Source organism: Lycium ferocissimum, chromosome 6 (genome assembly GCF_029784015.1).
Source record: "Lycium ferocissimum isolate CSIRO_LF1 chromosome 6, AGI_CSIRO_Lferr_CH_V1, whole genome shotgun sequence".
NCBI classification, from domain to species: Eukaryota; Viridiplantae; Streptophyta; class Magnoliopsida; order Solanales; family Solanaceae; genus Lycium; species Lycium ferocissimum.
Window position 1 is genome coordinate 31351799 of NC_081347.1, and position 8362 is coordinate 31360160.

Consider the following 8362-nt stretch of genomic DNA (forward strand, 5'->3'; position numbering starts at 1 on the left):
CATTTTTTAATATGCATAAGAGAGATCTGGTCCCTTGGTGAAAATGTTGATTTTACTTCTGTTGTTAATGGGTGTTAACGAGTGTGATTCCTTGTTTAAGATGCTAATTATGTTCGTTTCTTGATTTTTGAGATGTAATTTTCATATTTGCAAATTAAAAAAAGCATATTAAGTTGACCCGAATAAACTAAAAAGAGATGGACCCGACCTAAATATACGTTCCTAACAAGATATACATTGAAGAAAATTGTGGCACCCGCCACCTTCAAATCCTAGATCCGCCTCTGCCATCAGATGACTTCATTCAACGGATCAATCAAGTTAAATTTTTGGTTAGCATTCAACAAAAACAATGTAATTATATAAGTATTCAAATATACTATCTTAGGCTATAGTTCTATCACAAAATTATGTTCTACATATATAACTCTTGTTATGGTATATGGTAGTAAACCCATAACTTATTTCTACCATTTTTTAAGGAATAATCAAAATTCAATACAATTGTTAATTAATGAAATTTGAGAAAAAAAAAAAAAAAAACAGTTCCACATTTTTTAGAAGAATTTATCCAATTTTGAAACACAAGTTTAAAATTTTAGTTACAAAAAACATTTTAACACGATATATTATCCTTTAATGATGCATGTTCAACCAAATCTTATTTCTTCTAAAAAAAATAAAAATATTAATTAATAAAATGTGAGAAAAAATATGAATTAGATTAATTTCATAATTTTTAGATGAATTTACCATGTTTTAAAACATAAATATGTTTAAAATTTTAGTTTTAGTTTTAGATTTAATTTAATTCATTAAATTATCATTTAATGATGTATGTTTAACCAAGTAAAATTTATTGTTAGCATTCAACAAAAACAATGTAGCTTACAAGTAACCAAATATACTATCTTATGCTACACTATTATCACAAAGTTATTTTGTACATATATAACTCTTGTTATAGTATAGGCATTAAACCAAATCTTATTTCTTCCATTTTCTTAGAAAAATCATAATTTAATATAATTATTAATTAATGGAATCTGAGTAAATATAAGAAATTTTAATTTTACAATTTTTAGACAAGTTTACTCGATTTAAGAAATTAAATATGTTTAAACATACATCATTAAAGGATAATATAACGGATTAAATTAAGTGTAGAAAATATATTTAAACGTGTAATCAAGATAGTTTTTCATTATTTTACTACATATACACTTCTTTGATAAAATGCTAATAAGGTGTATATGCTTTAACACATTCTTTATTCTACACCAAGTAAAAATTATTTTCTCCATTTACAAGTAATCAAGCGAGCCTTTCATTACTTTTTCCTTTTAGAAGAAACTTATAAGATTGTCAATATTTTTAGTTAAGAAAAAAACTTTTAAATGGTATATATGAATAAGAAAGAAAAATAAGTTCATATTTAAAATCTTGAAAAACTAAACTCATTAAATGTGTGTAAGAAGAGAGAGAAACTTTTACCTTTTCTATGCGTTGAAAACATAAATCCGTCGTTACTTTAATAGAAAAAGTAAAATTCAAAATTTTCAGCCTACTTTTTCATTTAGGGCATAAAAGGACCAAAAAAAAAATGAAATGTCCATAATACCTTTCCACGTCCACAATTTTCTGCCCAAAAATCGTTTTCTTTTGATAAATAGTCGGTGATAGTTGATGTAGGAAACACAAATTAAACACTTGATAGTTCAGGTAAAAAACTCACAAAAAGATGATACTTGAAGTGTGTTTTTTATTATTATCTCTATTTTTTGGGTACTTACCATACACCAAAAAAATAAATAAGAAATTCACCAAAATTGTTTAGAAGAAAACCTTTTCCTTCGAACAAAAACACCCTGAATAAGCGCATGCGCGAAAGGCCTTTAACCAATGTTTCATATACGCAACGACCGAGTCGTCCCATTTTGTTTGCACAAATCCTTAATCGTCACCAAAATTCAGCTCTTTAATTATGACAAAGATGTAATACTTTAGTTCGATAGAAGAAGTTTATTCTTTTATTTATGCGGTGATTTGAAACCTATGATTAATATTTCGTCCGTCCCATTTTAAGTAACGCTCTTTTCATTTAATCAGTTACAAAAAGAATGATATCTTTCTAAATGTAGAATAATTATTTAATTTTAAAATTTTCATTTACTATTAATTAAGATGATTTATAACGACACAAATATATATGGTTTATTTTAGACCACAAGTTTCAAACGTCATCCTTTCATTCTTAAATTTCGTTGTCAGTCAGACACCTTCACATAAATTGACACTAAAGAAATAAAACTAAGAGATGAAATTTCATACATATTTTCATTCTTACAACTACAACAACATACCCAACAGTAATTCCACAAGCGGAATTTGGGGGAGGGTAGAGTGTATGCAGACCTTACCTCTACCTCTTGAAGTTAGAGAGGTTGTTCCCAAAAGTCCCTAGCTCCGCTCAAGTAGCTCATATTAAAGCCGTATTAAAAATAAAATGTAGAATTAAAACGCAAATAAGAGGAATCATTGCTTAACATTCAGAAAAAAGAACAAGAAAACTGCAGAATAACGCAATAACCGAAGCAAAGGAACAAGAGGTAGTAACAGTAAATCGAAAGATAAGAAAACTACAAGACTAATACTAATGTCATGGTATGCAAGGAGATAACATACAACTACCGACTCAATCTTCTACATCCCAATCACTTACGACTCCATATCCTCCTATTAACTTTCTTGCTGGTTGCAATTCTCTCAAAAAAAAAAAAAAAAAAAAGGTGGGACCTACTAACAATCCGAGATAGCCAAGAAGTTGAACTGGGTCCACTTGAAATGATTGCAGAAGAGAATGTAGTGGTTGGTGAAGAACATTTCTTATGCGGCGTTAGTATTTTCCGAAAAGGCTGCATAATGAAAGTTAAAGTATTAAAAGTTAAAGTCAGTGTTAATATTACAATACCTTTTTCTCTAAACTCCTATTTATAAAACGTAACGCGTCTCTAGTTGAGCTATCTAGCAATATTACGTTTAGTTCATATACAAATTATGATGGAGTTTAACATCTACATTACCATCAAAGTAGGTCTCTGCTTTGGTTTTATATCTATTATGCTAGCCATGGCATGGTGTTGCTTGTACAAAATCATACGCCGTTGTATTATTACTTCCGATGATTTTTTGCCATCACCACCATCTGTCACCATCCAAATTCCTGCTGCTTATAATTCAGGCTCTTACGATGACATGCAATATGAATGCTAATATCCTCAAAATTCATGGCCAGGTAAGTGAAGCATTGATTCATTAATCTAGCTTGTTAGTTTGATATATATAGACCCTACCTTGTAAATCAAAATCTAAAAGGTACGTAAACACATACAGAAAGGTAATTCTTGGGCTGCATGTGTGATAAACACATACAGAAAGGTAATTCTTTCATTAGCAAGAGTTTATGAGCTGTTTTAATTTTTTTTGCTTCAGTGAGTAATGTGAAACTCATCAAATTAAGGAGGTGATCATGCATGTTTCTCTATGATTGAAATCAGATTTTAAACCTCATCAGAGATTAACCCGAGTGAGTAATGTTATCGTATTTTATAACATACGCAAATTTGATATCTCATCGGGAAAGAAAACTACGATAAAATACTACCTCATCAGGTTATCTCTTAATTTGCGTATGTTCTAATATAGATAAACTTGAGTTTTAAACTGAAAAGAACTATTCACCTTCGATTTTCCAAACAGTGAAAGCCCTAAAATGAACAAATAACATATTGTTCATGATGTGGAATGTTTTAAAGATCCAACAAGGATTTGCCCTTCTTTTTTTTTTTTCTTGTCTAATATATTGTCACGCTCCAAAATGGGATGGGATATGACACGATATCCGATGCTTGTCAATTTGTAATGAGCAAACTGATTTACTATAATCATTTCTACTTAATTACTTCATACCCATGTACCATAATCCAATTACTTAGCAACGATATCCATGATATGTATGTATGTATTGGGAGTATGTATGTATGTGATATATATATATATATATATATATATATATATATATATATATATATATATATATATATATATATATATAAAAGTGATGGCACAAATATCATGTTTTGTGTCATTTTACATCCTACTCTTATGACTTTTGTCGCTTAATCTATGATGAAATCGTCGTATCCGAACTTATATCGTTATATTTCATGTGTATAGTACGATAAAGACAAACGATGGAAACCGGCTAAAAGTGATTGATTTTGGAGCATATGATGATTACACGATATGATGAATGAAGACCACAAGTGATGAACCAAAAGGAAAAAATTGAACCGAGTGTCTCGAAGCCATCCGCATAGCGAAGAAAAGCGAACCAGTTGCGATGCGGGCGAGCGGAGGCCCCGTAACATTGCGCTTTTCATCCGCATCGCGGAAGGGAAAGCGGGGTTCTCGCGTGAATTTTCCTGCCGATCAGATTAGGCTTACTTATTTTTTGCTTTTACCCTAGACTATATATAGACGTTTTATTAGTCAAAAAACCCGGTATTTGGATTATTTCAAAGACTTGTAAGCCACCGTTCTATTTTTCTCTCTCTAGGTTTAATTTATTTTTCATCTTTTTCAACCATAGGTTATTCATGAATTCTTTTGTCTATGATGGAATCATGAGTAGCTAATCTATGATGGAATCATGAGTAGCTAATCTATGATGGAATCATGAGTAGCTAAACTTCTTAATTCTAGGGTTGTGGCGGAAGACTTGAAAGTTGATTTGATGACAATTATTATCTATTGATTTTCCATATTTTTAGTTGCTTATTTATTCTTGATCTTAATTGTTTGATTATACGGCCAATAGTTAGACACTTTATCCGTGGTGCGCGTAATTGAACTTGAGAAAGGGAATTCCGTACGTAATAAGAATAAATAGTGTTTGTTCGGTTTAATCGTTTCGCTGCGAGGATAGAGATATATACCCTTGTACCTACTTAAATGAATACGGAGAAATAAATGCGTTCTTGTTACCTGCGACGACCATAGAGATATAGGCGTTATAGTAACATCTACAAAGCTTAATGAGTAGTTCGAAGAGAATATCATAAAGTATAATTAACCCGTCAACTAGTAACCCAGGCAATAAAATAGGTAGGAATTGTCTCGAAGATCCCGGATTGTCGAAAGCCATGACCCTAGATCTTTCTCTCATCTCGATAATTTACAATCTTTGTCAAGACATTCCCAAATACAAAAACACCCATCACAAATTGTTTACTTTTCAATTTTAGTTTAGTACAATAAACATCTTGATTTTCACTTTCTGAATAGTTTCATCCGAATTTGAATTAGCTTACCAAAGAGAATCTAAGTATCCGTGATCGATATCTGTAATTTGGTCAGCCTATATTACTTGTACACCACGTATACTTGCGTGTACGTTTGGGAGCAACAATAAGTCGCATATGATATCAATAATTCAAAATATTACATAGCTCATCTAGTTAAAGCTCCTACAAGATGTTTTTAATGAATAAATAAAACTTATAATCACTACTACTTTTCTCCTTTTCAAATTCCTAAAATCTTTTCTTTCACAAAATCAAAATAAAATCTTGTGATCAAAAGAAAGAAACAAAGACAATGAGAATCGAAAATTTTAGAGAGATTTATCAGAATTTTTTTTTAATTATTATTATTATTATTATTTTGCATTAGTACACAAGTATTGGTAATATAACTATTGTGACATCAAGATTGCCATTAATATCTTAATAAAAGATGCATACTTCAATTGTTTATAGTGACTAATTGCATATGTACAAATTACGCATTTCGAACTGAATTTCTTTTTGGCCCAAATCTTTTGTGCACAGGGACGACGTAACAGCTCAAGCTGCATCAGCTAAATATAAAACAAGATCATTTGTTCATAATATTGTTGTACCGTTGCCGTATTTATTTGATAGTTGAGTTTCATTATCCTCAAGTGTATGTCATGTCATATACATATTTGGTTGAAAAATCTTTTTATAATCAAATAAAACTTCTTGTTTATCTTATGTTCATTTCGAATGAGACAAGATGTTCAAGAAAAGGTCGATGTGAAGTCACATGTGTTATAAGTAGATAGGAAAAGAGAAATTTACACATATACCGAAATATTAAATACTAAGAGCCCGTTTGGATTGGCTTATAGCTTAAAAGTCCGTTTCGTTAAAATTATAGCTGTTTAAAATATAAGTCAAGTCACTATAAGTCGCTTTAGATAAACTAAGTTAAATGGGTTCAATTATTTTTTGAGCTTATTTTAAGACAAAACGATTTAAGTCTCAAATGCGCAAACACTCAAAAGTTAAAATGTTTATAAGCCAACTTATAAGCCAATCCAAACGGCTCTAAGTACTCTCACCATTCCATAATAAGTGATTTTTTTAGAGTTATGCACAACCTTAACAAAGCCACTCCTAAAAAAATTAGAGTGTTTTTACTAATTTACTCCTAATTAAATGTCTAGAAAAAGAAAAGTTTAATGATTCTGATTATGTAAATAAAGGTCATTTTAAAGAAGAAGAACAATTTTCTTCTTAAAATACTAAAGCACCACTTATTTTAAAATAAAATGAAAAGCCTAAAAAGTCACTTATTATGGAATGGAGGGAGTAGTATAATATAATATTAATTTATTATTCTTTCATTCAATATCCGTAATAAGATTTTTTAAGTTATTATTAACTTTTTAAATATCTTTATATACTACCGTAACAAATATATTTAATTACACTACAAGAAAAATGCTCAATAGCGAAGGGAAATCTGGTCCTTAAAAGTGTGTTTCGGTCCGTAAAGATATATAGCGACTGTGAAGTAATCCGTCCCTATAGCTTCCGCCGCTAAAGGTCATTAAGGACGCAGTTCGAGCGCTCGTCGTTATCGCTCTTTTGCGACCAACATAAACCGGTCCTTAACCTTCTTTCGGGACCATTTTCTAGTGCCTAAATGAAGATTTTAGGGGTCGAAATGTATGGTCGCTAATTGGTTATTGCATGACAAGTTTAAAGCTGGTCCTTAAACTATTTGCTGACCAATTTGAACCTTTTCATGAATTGCAGATTTAGCGACCAAATTTTCTGCTCCTAAAAAGGTTTTTAAGGACTAACAAATCTAGTCCCTAAAGAAACAACTAACATGTCCTAAATCACATTCAATTTGCAACTAGAAAATCTAATAATTAATGTAAAGATGATGATGCTTTCATATATATAGAAAAAGTAATTACAAAAAATGATCACCATATATCGCTATCGTATTGTACATCAAAGATGTAATTTAGTCACAGTATTTTGTACATAGACCCATAGCAAAAACCTATATGTAATTTAGTCAGCGTATTTTGTACATAGACCCATAGCAAAAAACCTATATAGCTAATATCCCCTAGACCGTATATTTTCCCAACATTTCTAGCAAAATGATAGTCAAATAGCTAATATCCCAATATACACTTTTCCTTTCTAGCAAAATGATAGTCAACCTTTTGTCCTCAAAAGTTTGCTTCTCTGTGACCTTCAATTTCCATAACCTCGTAAAAGTATTAAAAATCAATTTAGAAAAAATCAACTGGAAAATTGGTTAAGTAACAAGACAAAATTTCAGCAGCATTTCTCCATTACAAATAAGATTCCAGCCACCAAACAAGTTCAACGTGCAACAATGATGTCTACAAATTCGTACAAAATCTACATGTATAACAGCTATTACTTGTTTTATGTTATATCTTCAAGCTTGCCATAACATAATAATTGTCTTCTAGTGGATAATAATGAGAACTCACCTAATTTGTTTATGTATGTGACACTTCAAGATGACAAGTAATTTGTTTCAACTATTGTATCAGTGATTCTATATTATATCTTCCATTTATTTTCTAAACCTTGCTTCAGGATGTAGACCATTCCTGATATACATTTTTCCTGTGTCTCCTTTTTTTCATATGGAGGTAGATAAACTACTTAGTCTTGATTTTCTTATGTTGAAAAACTTATGCTTCTTTCTACTTCTTCACGAATCAAACTGCCGTATTTTACTATCATCTACCGATGATTTTTTTTTCCTCTACTACCTCCAGACATAAACTAGTCTTATATTCTCCATTACAAATATTTTCTAGCTACTAGAAAATCACAAAAGCATTTCAACATTATAAATAAGATTTCAAAAAGTCATAAGTACTATAATCAACCAGATTTTTCAGAATGTTTAGGTGCAAATAAAAGTGAGGACATGTCACATATCTAAAAATTCTATTTGTTGTATCAATAATTTCAAAACTCCATTTGTTGTATCA